This window comes from Triticum urartu, unplaced genomic scaffold (assembly GCF_056163025.1).
Source record: "Triticum urartu cultivar PI428250 unplaced genomic scaffold, HENAU_Tu73 scaffold2, whole genome shotgun sequence".
Lineage (NCBI taxonomy): Eukaryota > Viridiplantae > Streptophyta > Magnoliopsida > Poales > Poaceae > Triticum > Triticum urartu.
This window is the reverse complement of record NW_028260368.1, coordinates 10,339,119-10,354,781: the sequence shown is the minus strand read 5'-3', so window position 1 is coordinate 10,354,781 and position 15,663 is coordinate 10,339,119. Positions and strand designations below refer to the sequence as shown.

General features: G+C 35.9%; 2 non-coding genes across 2 annotated transcripts; both read right to left on the bottom strand.

Moving 5' to 3' along the window:
- Window positions 1-513: 513 nt before the first annotated feature.
- On the bottom strand, window positions 514-587 carry TRNAW-CCA (transfer RNA tryptophan (anticodon CCA)). The gene has a single exon. It is a non-coding gene; the product is annotated as a tRNA-Trp (tRNA).
- Window positions 588-726: 139 nt separating this feature from the next.
- On the bottom strand, window positions 727-800 carry TRNAP-UGG (transfer RNA proline (anticodon UGG)). Its single transcript has one exon. It is a non-coding gene; the product is annotated as a tRNA-Pro (tRNA).
- Between the last annotated feature and the right edge of the window lie 14,863 nt (window positions 801-15,663).

Here is a 15,663-nt window from a genome sequence, read left to right as displayed (position 1 = left end):
ATGCTTACTTTAACTAGTTATTTTGGTTTTCTACTGGCTGCTTTAACTATAACCCCAGCTCTATTTATTGGCTTGAACAAGATACGCCTTATTTGAATTGACTGAATAATTATAATTCAGAAAAGAAAAATCTTTCTTTGGGATTCCTGGCATTCTACGACTCTTTTCCAGACTAATTAGGAATTCTTTTCTTGGTCATTGAGATTCGTGGATAATTTAGAGTACTATTTAGGGATAGATCGTACCTCTTTTTTTATCCCCTCGAACAAATCGAAATGATTGAAGTTTTTCTATTTGGAATCGTCTTAGGCCTAATTCCTATTACTTTAGCGGGATTATTCGTGACTGCGTATTTGCAATACAGGCGTGGGGATCAGTTGGATCTTTGATTGAGTCATTTTTTTTTTTTTGATTGACCTCCTCCAGACCAGAGAGGAGGTCAAATTGAAATTGGAGTTACAATTCAATTTTGTTAAGTTATTTTACTCTGCTTCGACATAAAATAGATGGAATCACGCTCTGTAGGATTTGAACCTACGACATCGGGTTTTGGAGACCCGCGTTCTACCGAACTGAACTAAGAGCGCTTTCATTCATTCAAAAAGAAAATCTTTTTCTATTCCTAATGTATCTCACGTACGTATAGTCTCCACAAATTCAAGTTATACCCACTTTACTTTAATTGATCTCGTCGCTACTGCCTATAAAGAAGAAAGAAGTAATAGGTAGGGATGACAGGATTTGAACCTGTGACATTTTGTACCCAAAACAAACGCGCTACCAAGCTGCGCTACATCCCTTTTCCAAATTAAATTGTTGTACAATGCCATTGTACACAATTCCTGTCTTCTTTTCCACATCATAATTTTCTTCTTCTTTCTTTCTCTATCTATATATAGAACCCTCGTGTCATTTCTTCTTTTTGGTCTCATATAATTAAGGAATTATATACATATAAAATCCAATATAATTTCGCCTATAAAAGAAGGATTACTTTTCCTTGGTAATATATAGGAAGAAGGGGTCATCTTTTTCTTTTTTAGGGATAGGAAAATTTCGTCGATATGGTTCATTTTATATATAGCATAACAATCTTGGGCAAGAGTTTATGATCATATATGTATTCCAACAAGGAAGGAGGATTTTCAATGCGGGATATAAAAACATATCTCTCTGTAGCACCCGTGCTAAGTACTCTATGGTTTGGTGCTTTAGCAGGTTTATTGATAGAAATTAATCGTTTATTCCCAGATGCTTTGTCATTCCCTTTTTTTTAATTCTAGTTATTGCTATGGGAGGGATAGATTTCTTCGTGATATGACAAAATTTGATCCTTTTCAATCTTTTTTTAGTATCGGAAGGAAAAAGAAAGAAAAGATGGATTGGGTTGAACCTCAGAGTCATTAAAAATTTGGTAAACCCCATTTTTGAAAATAGAAATTCAATTTAAAGGGGTACCCAAGCTAAATAAGGCCTCAGAAATCAGAGCATAGAAAAGGCGGGGCTGGCTAATTAAATGAAAGGATTTCGAACCAAAATCTTTGCTAATTCGACAAGGATTGTATTCTTTAATTATTTCTCTATTTTTTATTACTTAATTAAAGAATAAAAAAAAATTATTCTAATGAATTTTATTCTTCTTCTTCGGATTCAAAATAGAAGAATAAAAGAATAAGTAGAAGAATTAAGTTAAGTCAATCCAAAAAGAAAAGGAGGTTCATGGCCAAGGGAAAAGATGTTAGAATCAGAGTTATTTTGGAATGCATCAGTTGTGTTCGAAAAGGTGCCAATGAGGAATCGACGGGGATTTCTAGATATAGTACTCAAAAGAATCGCCACAATACACCCGGACAATTAGAATTCAAAAAATTTTGTCGTTATTGTCGCAAGCATACGACTCATCACGAAATAAAGAAATAGGAACATCGTGTGTTTGATCTTTCCAAACAACAGAAAGAGTAAGAACTTCATATTTAATATATAAAGAAAACATAGTATAGAATACAAAATACAAATCAACTCATCTGATTTCCGGTAGATATTATTTCATATGTATAGAGGGTATTCATATACTATAATATGAATCAAATAAGATATGGATCAAAGAAAAACTACTTCTTCTGGATCCTAAATTAATAAAATAAAGAAGTGAATTTTCAAATTTTCAAATTTTAAATAAGGAATAAATCATGTATACATCTAAACAACCTTTTCTTAAATCTAAGCAACCCTTTAGTAAATCCAAGCAAACTTTTAATAAATCCAAGCAACCCTTTCGTAAATCCAAGCAAACTTTTCGTAAATTCAAGCAACCTTTTCGTAAATCTAAACAACCTTTTCGTAGGCGTCCCCGGATTGGCCCGGGAGATCGAATTGATTATAGAAACATGAGTTTAATTAATAGATTTATTAGTGAACAAGGAAAAATATTATCGAGACGAATAAATAGATTAACCTTGAAACAACAACGATTAATTACTCTTGCTATAAAACAGGCTCGTATTTTATCTTTCTTACCGTTTCGTAACTATGAGAACGAAAAGCAATTTCAAGCCCAGTCAATTTCAATAATTACAGGTTCTAGACCCAGAAAAAATAGACATATTCCTCAATTAACGCAAAAGTACAATTCCAATCGAAACTTAAGAAACAACAACCAAAATTTAAGAAACAACAACCGGAACTTAAGTTCCGATTGTTGATGTTTTATTCGAATTCGAAAGGGCCAGACCTATATATATTATAAAGAAAGTAATCCAGCTCGTTGATTCCTACCACTTAATCTTAATTTATTGTATCTTCCCGGAGTTCCCTCTCCGGGAATTCATCTTTTATTATTCCAGTATATTACTTTATTTATACCTTTAATTGATGATCTTTATTTTATTGGAAATCGTGTAAAGATTATTTGGATTTGATACAGCTACTTGTGCAAGCATTTTACGATTAAGAATCAATTTCTTCTTGTACAGGTTGTGTATTAATTTACTATAACTATCGAATACTTTATATACCCGCGTTGCTGCGTTTATCCGAGTGATCCACAAACGACGAAAATCCCTCTTTTGCCTACCTCTATCTCGATGAGAGGAAACAAAAGCTCTTTTTACCTGTTGGGTAATCATTCGATTAAGTCTTAAATGAGCCCCTCTAAAGTTTGAGGCAAATGAACGCATTTTTGTTCGTCGTCTCCGGGCTATATATCCTCGCGGAACTCTGGTCATTGAATCAAATTAACCTTAATGAATAACTAATGATTTCTCTTCTTTTAGCCACCCTTTTTCTCATTAATAACAAAACTAATTATTCCGATATATAAAATATTAATTCCAATGGCTTTTGCTATAGTAACCTTCCCAACCACGATTTTTTATTCCACTCCGTTCAGTTATTTCTATACGAAATAACAAATTCATTCTAATAATACTAAAAAAAATAGTGGGTTCCATCGTTTCTATGGTTCCCTTTTAAACGGTGAGGCCCTCTCTATACACCGGAGCCCTTTCTTTCATCAAAAGGTATTGCGAACTTGTATAGTCCACATTCTTTGGCTCTACCTATCCATTATAGAGTAAATAGCTCTTTTCACAATAAGAGTTATCCATACAGTGACGGTATTTAATTATGAAAGTTGGCTAAGTAGCTGACCCTGTTAGTCCGTTCTTTTAAGATAAAGGAGCATAAGCCTTTTTCTTTTTATTACTATTTCCTCCGCTTAATGGATAACCATTTGCTACCAATGGGAGAATTGCTTCTTATTTCCAATTTAGATAATTGGATTTGCACCAAAGGAAACCATAAATTCCATATACCATAGAAATCTAGGATAGAGAAGCTATATCCTATTCATTGGTACTAATCATGGATACTTCAATTTTTTTTATATTTGTTTGAAGTCATGATCTGAACGAGTCGCACATACACCCTAGCACATGTTCCTCGACGCTGAGGGCATCCTTTAAGCGCGGCCGTTTTTCGAGCATTTCGTATTGGCTGTCTTGCGTTTCTAATAAGTTGTTTAACCGTCGGCATGTTGTATGTATATAGAAAAAAATGGATTGGTTTAGATCCATCTTAACCTGATGATTGCTCATCATGAAGTCTTTCTATTTTCTATTAAATCGAGGAAAACACGAATTTAGCTGTGAAATAACTTTACAAGAAATCCGGACACTACCAATCCTTAAACATTTCTGGAAACCACACTGGATCAGTATCGCAGTGCTTGTCAATCATTTCATCCCCTACAATATCGACAAGTCCATAAGCTTTGGCTTCGTCTGCTGACATAAAAACATCCCTTTCCATGTCTTCGGATACAACCCAAAAAGGCTTGCCTGTTCTTACTGCATAAACCCTTGTGATCATTTCGCGAACTTTGTGTAACTCTTCTACTTCTAGTAAAAATTCTGGTGTCCTTGCCCGATAATAAGCACTAGCAGGTTGGTGAAGCATAATCCTCGCGTGAGGGAATGCTATACGCTTGGTGGGTTCTCCTCCAAGCAGAATGAAGGACGCCATGGAGGCGGCTATTCCGAGGCATATTGTATATATATCTGGTGTCACCGTTTGCATCGTATCAAAAATAGCCATTCCTGAGATTAGCCACCCGCCTGGGGAGTTTATAAACAAAAAAATATCACTAATTCCATCTTCTATACTCAGATATACCATGAGACCTGTAATATGATTCGTGATCTCGCAACGAATCTCTTGACCTAAAAAAAGTGTCCTTTCTCGATACATAACATTGTATAAGTCAACCCAAGTCGCTTCTTCATCTCCAGGAATCCGGTAAGGTACTTTTGGAACACCAATGGGCATATTAGATTAATATTATTAAATTTAAGTAAGAAAACCACACTTTAATATGGAAACGTAAGAATGGAACAGAAAGAAAGAATCCGCAGTTTATTGTCTTAATTTTTATTCTTATTCTATATGAATATTATAGATTCTATTAATACGTAGATTGAAAGGTTATACATATAAGGAATGTAAGACAGATTGAATAAAGAAAAGGGAATGGGTGATTTGAATGCTAAACAAAGAGGGGTAGCGATCTATTCTTCGTTTTTTCCAAATTGGCCAAGTTACCCATTGCATATTGGCACTTATCGAGTATAGAATAGATCTGCTTCTCTTTCTTCTTATGAACAGAATTGGCTTCTTATTTTTAATGGAATGAAATAAATATTCGCGCTTTCTGACACAGAATCCCCTAGAAGGGTTAGGTACATAGGATATGGATAGTCTTTTTCAATGCGATAAAATAAAGCGACATCGTGTCTATTTTTCTTTGCTAAAGGGGTATTTCCATGGGTTTGCCTTGGTATCGTGTTCATACTGTCGTATTGAATGATCCGGGTCGATTGCTTGCGGTGCATATAATGCACACAGCTCTAGTTTCTGGTTGGGCTGGCTCAATGGCTTTATACGAATTAGCAGTTTTTGATCCCTCTGATCCTGTTCTGGATCCAATGTGGAGACAAGGTATGTTCGTAATTCCCTTCATGACTCGTTTAGGAATAACGGATTCGTGGGGTGGTTGGAGTATTTCAGGAGGAACTGTAACAAATCCGGGTATTTGGAGTTATGAAGGTGTGGCAGGTACGCATATTGTGTTTTCTGGCTTGTGTTTCTTGGCAGCGATCTGGCATTGGGTATATTGGGACCTAGAAATATTCTCTGATGAGCGGACGGGAAAACCCTCTTTGGATTTGCCCAAGATCTTTGGAATTCATTTATTTCTTGCAGGGGTGGCTTGCTTTGGCTTTGGGGCATTTCATGTAACGGGTTTGTATGGTCCTGGGATATGGGTATCCGATCCTTATGGACTAACTGGAAAAGTACAAGCTGTAAATCCAGCGTGGGGTGCAGAAGGTTTTGATCCTTTTGTTCCGGGGGGAATAGCTTCTCATCATATTGCTGCGGGTACATTGGGTATATTAGCGGGCTTATTCCATCTTAGTGTCCGTCCGCCTCAACGTCTATATAAAGGATTACGTATGGGCAATATTGAAACTGTACTTTCCAGTAGTATCGCTGCTGTTTTTTTTGCAGCTTTCGTAGTTGCTGGAACTATGTGGTATGGGTCAGCAACGACCCCAATCGAATTATTTGGGCCTACTCGTTATCAGTGGGATCAGGGATACTTTCAGCAAGAAATATATCGAAGAGTTAGCAATGGTTTAGCCGAAAATCTTAGTTTATCAGAAGCTTGGTCTAAAATTCCCGAAAAATTAGCCTTTTATGATTATATTGGTAATAATCCGGCAAAAGGGGGATTATTCAGAGCAGGCTCAATGGACAATGGGGATGGAATAGCTGTTGGATGGTTAGGACATCCCGTCTTTAGAGATAAAGAAGGACGTGAGCTTTTTGTACGCCGTATGCCTACTTTTTTTGAAACATTTCCGGTTGTTTTGGTAGATGAGGAGGGAATTGTTAGAGCAGACGTTCCTTTTAGAAGAGCAGAATCCAAATATAGTGTTGAACAAGTAGGTGTAACGGTGGAGTTCTATGGTGGCGAACTTAATGGAGTAAGTTATTCTGATCCTGCTACTGTAAAAAAATATGCGAGGCGTTCTCAATTAGGGGAAATTTTTGAATTAGACCGGGCTACTTTGAAATCTGATGGTGTTTTTCGCAGCAGTCCAAGGGGTTGGTTCACTTTTGGTCATGCTACCTTTGCTTTGCTCTTCTTTTTCGGACACATTTGGCATGGCGCTAGAACATTGTTCCGAGATGTTTTTGCTGGTATTGATCCAGATTTGGATGCTCAAGTGGAATTTGGAACATTCCAAAAAGTGGGAGATCCAACTACAAGGAAACAGGCAGTTTGATACACATTGTTATAGTATCTTTCACCTCTCTTTTTTGATTTGACATGGGAAACATCTCCCATCCTTTCTTTGACTCTTTTTCTTTCTTTATATGGGAAATTATCCCAAATGACAAATGAATAGGTGTGGAAGTTATAATTGTAAATAAACCAGGATCGAATCTATGGAAGCATTGGTTTATACGTTCCTTTTAGTTTCGACTTTAGGGATAATTTTTTTCGCTATCTTCTTCCGAGAACCACCTAAGGTTCCACCAACTCCAACTAAAAGAATAAAATAATTTCATTTAAGTAAGAAGTCCCCCTATCTGGGAGACTTCTTACTTAAATTAGTCTCCGTGTTCTTCGAATGGATCTCTTAATTGTTGAGAGGGTTGCCCAAACGCGGTATATAAGGCATACCCAGTAAAGCTTACAAGTAAACCAGATATGGAGATGGCGACTAAAGTTGCTGTTTCCATTTTTATAGAATTTCAAGATTACAATGGATCTACGAAAAGATCGTGTATTTACAACTACAACGGAATAGTATACAAAGTCAACACCAATGATTAAATAGAATTTATGGCTACACAAACCGTTGAAGATAGTTCTAAACCTAGGCCAAAACGAACTGGTGCAGGTAGTTTACTGAAACCCTTGAATTCGGAATATGGGAAAGTCGCCCCGGGTTGGGGGACTACTCCTTTTATGGGGATCGCAATGGCTTTATTCGCTATATTCCTATCTATCATTTTAGAAATTTATAATTCTTCCGTTTTACTGGACGGAATTTTAACCAATTAGGTTTCTACTAACTAAAACTAGGAAGTCAGAGTTTTTCCATCCAAAAAAGCCTTTCTAGTTTAAGATCTACATTTCTAGATATTATGGTAGTTCGACCGCGGAATTTTTTTGTTTCGGTATCTCTGGAATATGAGTGTGTGACTTGTTAGAATTGATCCTATTGATAATACATAGAAAGGGCCTGTTATCTCTATCAAGATGATTCTAATTCGTCAGATATTATTTATTCTAGTATCTGGAACACGAAATAGATAGAGTGGATCAAAAAAAATGGAACTATGATTCATACTCACTATTAAGACCTCGCAACCAGACTGAAAAATTCAAGTAGTTCTTAAATAAAAATAAAAAAGAAATTTTCTTCCTTCCAATTTTGTTTGCCCAAAAGACAACTTTTTTTCTCTCGATTTTGTCGAGTCATTACACTGATTCAATAAATGATTATCAAGCGGTTCTTATTCGAAGAACCCTTGCCTTTTGTTTAGCTTGAGACTAAATCATCGTGGCTCTAGTATGAATCTAAGGTTTTAATTGAACTGATTCATAGGATCTCAACAAGATAATTTCTATATTACGCATAAAAAAACAAATCCTTTATAGGGAAGAGAAAAGTCAAGAAGCCTCTAATGACCAACATAAGGGAAAGGAAGAAAGAAAGACGCGCCAACTTGAGATTTTTTGGCATTATCATCACAAAGAAGATATTCCGGATTTTTCTTATTTGATATCTTCAAGGCAAATCGACCCAATTCAGTGGCTGATGAAGTTTTGAACCTTTTTTCTAATATTCGTTGAAAATTTTTGTGTTTCTGCTTGAGCCGTACGAGATGAAATTTTCATATACGGCTCTTAGAGGGGGACTCGGGTTAGTTACCTATCTCAATAAAGTATATGATTGGTTTGAGGAACGTCTTGAGATTCAGGCAATTGCAGATGATATAACTAGTAAATATGTTCCTCCCCATGTCAACATATTTTATTGTTTAGGGGGAATTACACTTACTTGTTTTCTAGTACAAGTCGCTACCGGTTTTGCTATGACTTTTTACTACCGACCAACCGTTACAGAGGCTTTTTCCTCGGTTCAATACATAATGACCGAGGCCAACTTTGGTTGGTTAATCCGATCAGTTCATCGATGGTCAGCAAGTATGATGGTTTTAATGATGATCCTGCATGTATTTCGTGTGTATCTCACAGGGGGATTTAAAAAACCCCGCGAATTAACTTGGGTCACAGGTGTGGTTTTGGCTGTTTTGACTGCATCATTTGGTGTAACTGGTTATTCTTTGCCTTGGGATCAAATTGGCTATTGGGCAGTCAAAATTGTGACAGGTGTACCTGACGCCATTCCGGTAATAGGATCGCCTTTAGTGGAGTTATTACGCGGAAGTGCTAGTGTGGGCCAATCCACTTTGACTCGTTTTTATAGTTTACATACCTTTGTACTGCCTCTGCATACTGCCGTATTTATGTTAATGCACTTTCCAATGATACGTAAGCAAGGTATTTCGGGTCCTTTATAGGGAAGGCATATCATAGAGAATTATAATTATCATATATCATATCGGGTAGGTTTTGGTATTTCATTGCTACAAGCATGGGTTATTGTAAAATAACACATGTCATTTGGATACTTCTCTTCAACTCCAAAGTATTTTTATACAATACAAATAGTTGAAGTTAATTTTACGAAAGAAAAAAGGCGGATTATGGGAGTGTGTGACTTGAATTATTGATTTGGCCATGCAGATAAAGAATTGGATCTGCCACATTAGAATTCACAACCAAAGGTGTCTCCGCATCCAATCAACATGTAAGTCCCCTACCTAGGAAGGATAGGCTGGTTCACTTGAGGAGAATATCTTCTATGATCATACCGCAACCATGTCATCCATGAACAGGCTCCGTAAGATCCCATAGAGTAGAAATGGAATAAGTCATGTGACATGATCCAGTTCTCTATTTATTACACTTACCTTTTTATTATAGTATGGAAATGCATTCATTTTCTTTGCATCGATTGTGATCCGCAATACTATCGGAGTAAAAGAAGGGATCTAAGGAAGAATGTAGGCTAAACTTTTTGATTTTTTATTAGTAACAAGTAAATATTTTGTTTGGAGGTAAGAAACTTGCGATATTGAGGGGATAAATACCAACTAATCAAGAGACATGAGACAATCCACAAAGCAATTGATCATGATCAAATTTGTAAGCCCACTTGGATATTGAGCATTTACCCATAAGAATAGGATTATTTTCAATGAGTAGTTGTAGGTGCAACTTCGGAAAAGAGAATCTGATAAAGCTTTTCTTGCCTAGAGTCATTGAGTCATTATAAACCTTAATTCTATTAAGGATCTTCCGCGGTCTTATTTCTTTCACTCTTGCTCGAGCCGGATGATGATAAATTCTCATGTCCGGTTCCTTTGGGGGATGGATCCTAAAGAGTTCACCTATCCCAATAACAAAGAAACCAGACTTAAATGATCCTGTATTAAGAGCTAAATTAGCTAAAGGGATGGGACATAATTATTACGGGGAACCCGCATGGCCCAACGATCTTTTATATATTTTTCCAGTAGTAATTCTAGGTACTATTGCATGTAATGTAGGTTTAGCGGTTCTCGAGCCATCAATGATTGGTGAACCGGCAGATCCGTTTGCAACTCCTCTGGAAATATTACCCGAGTGGTACTTCTTTCCCGTGTTTCAAATACTCCGTACGGTACCCAATAAGTTATTGGGCGTTCTTTTAATGGTTTCTGTGCCAACAGGCTTATTGACAGTACCTTTTCTAGAGAATGTCAATAAATTCCAAAATCCATTTCGCCGCCCAGTAGCTACGACCGTTTTTTTAATCGGTACTGTAGTAGCTCTTTGGTTAGGTATTGGAGCAACATTACCCATTGATAAATCATTAACTTTAGGTCTTTTTTAGATATTTTTTGATTCATTCAACCGTGAAGTACCATAGGTATCTAGGAAATAGTTACTTCCAAGTGAATCTTCCCTAGATACCTAAAATCCATTTTATTATGATCCATTTCGCGAAAATATAGATTGTACCAAAGATGCTAAATTGTTTTCTTTTTATTCTAACTCGAAAAAGAAGAAGAAAAAAAATTGCAATGGATTTAAAACGAGAGTTTATTCTTAAGTAAATCAATTGGGAGATGCTTCTCTAGAGTGTCCCATATATGTTTTCTATCTTCCATACGAAAACTGTCAATTCTCAGAAGATCTTCTTCAGTCTTACTCAAAAGGTCCAATAGTGTATGTATATTGGCCCTTTTTAGACAATTATACGTTCTAGAAGTCAATTCTAATTGATCAATAAAAATACAATTCAATGGAATTCCTTTTTTGTTTTTCTTTAGATTAGTTAATCTTTTTTGAAAAGTAAAAAGGGGTGGAGTAAACCTGTTTTTATTTTCTTCGAAACTAGCGCCCTCTTCCTCCGCGTGTAGAAAAGGAAGAAATAAATCAATCAAATTACGAGAAGCCTCATAAAGTGCTTCCTTAGGGGTTAAACTTCCATTAGTCCATATTTCTAGAAAAAGTATCTCGTGTTTTTCATTTCCATTCCCACAAGAAAAAATACTATAATTCACATTTCGAACAGGCATGGATACAGCATCTATAGGATAACTTCCATCTTGATAGTTCTTTCTGAGTTCTGTCTGATATCCACGATCTCTCTTGATCTGTAAATCAATACAGAAATCAATGGGCTCTGTCAAGTTAGCTATAGGTTGTGCCGTATCAACGATTTCTACGGAAGGCGGTAAGATGATATCTTGAGCAGTTATGTATCTAGGACCTTTGACGCAAATGGATGCGTCTCTAACTCCATAGAGATTACTTCTCAATACAATTTCTTTCAAATTTAGTAAAATTTCTTGTACGGATTCTTCAATACCTGCTATTGTAGAATACTCGTGCGGCACGCTCCCAAATTTTGCACGTGTGATACATGTTCCTTCTATTTCTCCAAGTAAAGCTCTTCGCAAGGCAATACCGACGGTGTCCGCTTGACCTTTTCTAAGCGGGGACAGAATGAAACGACCATAATAAAGGCGCTTACTATCTACTCTTGATTCAACACACTTCCACTGTAGTGTTTGAGTGGATCCTGCTACCTCCTCTCGAACCATAATAGACTAGTATTATTATTTTATCATTGAATCGTTTATTTCTCTTGAAATGAAAGTTGAAAGCGGGTTAATTCTTTTACAGACGTCTTTTTTTAGGCGGTCGACATCCATTATGCGGCATAGGTGTTACATCGCGTATACAACTTAATCGCACACCACTTTTAGCAATGGCTCGTAATGCGGCATCTCTTCCACTACCAGCGCCCTTTACCATAACTTCTGCTCGTTGCAAACCTACTGTACGAATAGCATCTACTGCTGTTCTTTGACCAGCATAGGGTGATGCTTTTCTTGAGCTTTTGAATCCACAAGTACCGGCCGAGGACCAAAAAACCACCCGACCTTGTGGGTCTGTAACAGTTATAATGGTATTGTTGAAACTAGCTTGAACATGAATAACCCCTTTTGTTATTCTACGTGCACTCTTCCGTAAACTAAAACGTGCATTCCTACGTAAACCAATACGCACTTTCTTACGTGAACCAATTTTTGGTATAGCTTTTGCCATATTTTATTATCTCATAAATATGAGTTAGAAATAAAAAAAAGAAAAAAAGATACAAAGATATCCGTTTCAGGGTAAAATAAACCCTTTACTTTAATTATTTTAAATGAAATTATTTTATTTGGAATTGGAACATTTCCGCGGGTACTTTTTTTTACTTTTTAGAAAGTAAAGTTCTTTTTCGAAAGATTACCCCTGTCTTTGTTTATGCTTCGGATTAGAGCAAATGACTCTAATTCGTCCACGCCTACGAATCAGTCGACATTTTGTACAAATTTTACGAACGGAAGCTCTTATTTTCATATTTCCGTATCCTTTTTTAAACTATGAATCTAATCTTTTGGAAAAAATAAGTCTCTTCGCTTGAATTTTAGAACTTAGAATTTATTACCCTAGAAAAAAAAAGAAAAACCTAATCCTTTGAATCTTTGGTATCCTTCAAATCTTCGCTATCCTTCAAATCTTCGCTATCCTTCGAGTCTTCGATACGCTTCGAATCCTTATGGGGAAGTCTATAAATTATACGTCCCTTGCTTGAATCATAACGACTTACTTCAATTTTGACCCTATCCCCCATCAGTATTCGTATAGAACTAGACCGTATCTTTCCTGAAATATAGCCTAGGATGATGGTGTCATTCTCTAGCCGAACGCGGAACATTCCATTGGGTAGGGCTTCCGTAACTAAACCTTCGAAAGTTACTTTTGCTTCTCTCGGGTTTTTTTTTTCTCTCCTATTTTTTTTTTCTGTCATATTTTTTTTCTCCTATTTTTCTATTTTTATTTTAAAAATAGGAAGGGCGAGATAGAATTCGAGCACTATAGGCGGGGCGATTACCATATATAACATAAGACTTCTCCCCCAATTCTGTTTAGTCGAGCTTCTCGATCTGTCATTATTCCTCGAGAAGTAGAAAGAATAGCAATTCCCATTCCACCCAAAACTTTAGGAATTCCTTGATAGTTGGTATAAATTCGTAAGCCGGGTCGGCTGATACGCTTTAAAAAGGTTCTTGTTCTATATATTCCTTTTATAGTCTTTCTCTTTTGATGTCGCAAAGTTGAAACCAAGAAATATCTGTTACGTTCCTGATGTTTCCGAACACTTTCAATAAAACCCTCTCGTAGAAGTATTTTAACAATGTTTTCGGTAATATTTGTAGATACTACTCGAACTGTTCCTTTTTTATTCATGTCCGCATTTCTTATAGAGGTTAGTAAATCAGCAATAGTGTCCTTGCCCATAAGACTCTAATTCTAGGTTCCTCCTAATTTTTCTATAATCAACATGTTTTCTTTTTTTTTTTTTCATTTTGGATTTTAAAACATATACGTAAAACACAATCTACTAAATTAATTCTTTGGTCTCAATTTCGCCTACTAGTATTTATAATACTTCAGGAGCTAATGAAACTATTTTGGTAAAATTCAATTCTCTCAATTCCTCGGCAATCGCGCCAAAAACTCGAGTTCCTTTTGGATTGCCTTTTTGATCAATTATAACCGCAGCATTGTCATCATAGCGGATTATTATACCGTCTTCGCATTTGAACTCTTTACATGTACGTACAATTACAGCTCGAATTACTTCGGATCTTTCTAGAGGCATTTGGGGCAATGCGTCTTTGATTACAGCAACAATAACATCACCAATACGAGCATATCGCTGATTACCAGCAGCTCCTATGACTCGAATACACATCAATTTTCGAGCTCCACTATTATCTGCTACATTTAAAAGGGTCTGAGGTTGAATCATATTATTTTGATTTCAATTTGTTATTTCAATGCAAAAGGATGAAAGAAATATTGTCTTTCCAGAAAGAAAAACCGAGCATTTTTTTTTATCTTCCATACCCCTTTTAGGGTTCTATATCTCTAATCGAATAAATTGACTTCGTATGGGCATTTTACTGGCAGCTATGGAGATAGCTGCTCTAGCTACAGTTTCAGATACTCCCCCCATTTCATAAAGTATACGACCAGGTTTAACAACGGATACCCAATATTCGGGGGACCCCTTTCCCGAGCCCATACGTGTTTCCGTGGGTCTTAGTGTAACCGGTTTGTCGGGAAATATACGTACCCATATTTTTCCACCACGACGTGCATATCGTGTTATTGCTCTTCGTCCTGCTTCTATCTGTCTCGCCGTGATCCAAGCGGGTTCAAGTGCTTGAAGAGCATATCTACCAAAACAAATACGATTGCCTCGGCAGGATTTTCCTTTCATTCTTCCTCTATGTTGTTTGCGAAATCTGGTTCTTTTGGGGTTATAGTCGATGGTTCTCTTTCTTAGTTCCATCTCTACTGCAAAACTGGACATGAGAGTTTCTTCTCATCCAGCTCCTCGCGAATGGAATCAGAAAGCATGTAAATTTCTCTAATTCATAATATTCCCAAAATATTACGGTACGGATAGATACACATTAATAGATAATAGAAAAAGTTCGGTTTTTTTTTATATTGAATTTGTTAAAACAGAAAAATATAATATATAGTCAAAAAAGAAGATCTAGAATATATCCAGATGTGTGTGTATATTTATCTAAATTCTATATTTATAGATAATGTAATCCTTCTTAAAAAAATCCTTATTTTTACTCTTATTGAATCGCGGTAAAGTATTCTAATTCAATAAGAATTTCGCGGGCGAATATTTACTCTTTCCTGTCTTATTTGTTAATTTATAAACTTACCAAATAAGACAATTTTTTTGGTTTGTTCCGCCATCCCACCCAATGAAGTGTTAGGATTCTTTTCAATAAAATCCTATGGAATCATAGGTTCTGTCGTTCCCACTGCTTCTCCTTGAATGGTTAGGTCTGAATCCCGCAACGGAGCTTCCAAAAAATTTCTTTCCGAGTTAATTTTCTCAGTTTTATTAACCCGGGCGGCTCTTTATTATTGCTTTAAATTTGTAGTTCTTGTTTCAAGTTACAATTTTTAATTCTCTATTATTTTTATTATATTGATGCTTTATCACATTGCCTTTTATGATGTAATTCATAGACCATACATAGTGGAATCCTATATCTTATTTATTTCCTCTTCCTTCTTTCTATCATCCCTCCCTTTATCCACATCCCTTTAGTTTTGCTTCACAACCTAGAATCCCTTTTCTTTTTTAGAGAAAAAATTGCAGTTGCTACAACTATATGACACATCTACTCATTTATGTTATGATAGAGGTATTTATTCATATAGTGACTGTTTCTTAGTTAGGATCTCGACAATACGAAGCAATAGGTTGGTTATTAGTTAATTTTCTATAATTACTAAGTTTTTTTCTTAAAAAAAAGAAAAAAATAACGAGTCACACACTAAGCATAGCAATTATATTAAATGATTTATCAATTTTCATTAAA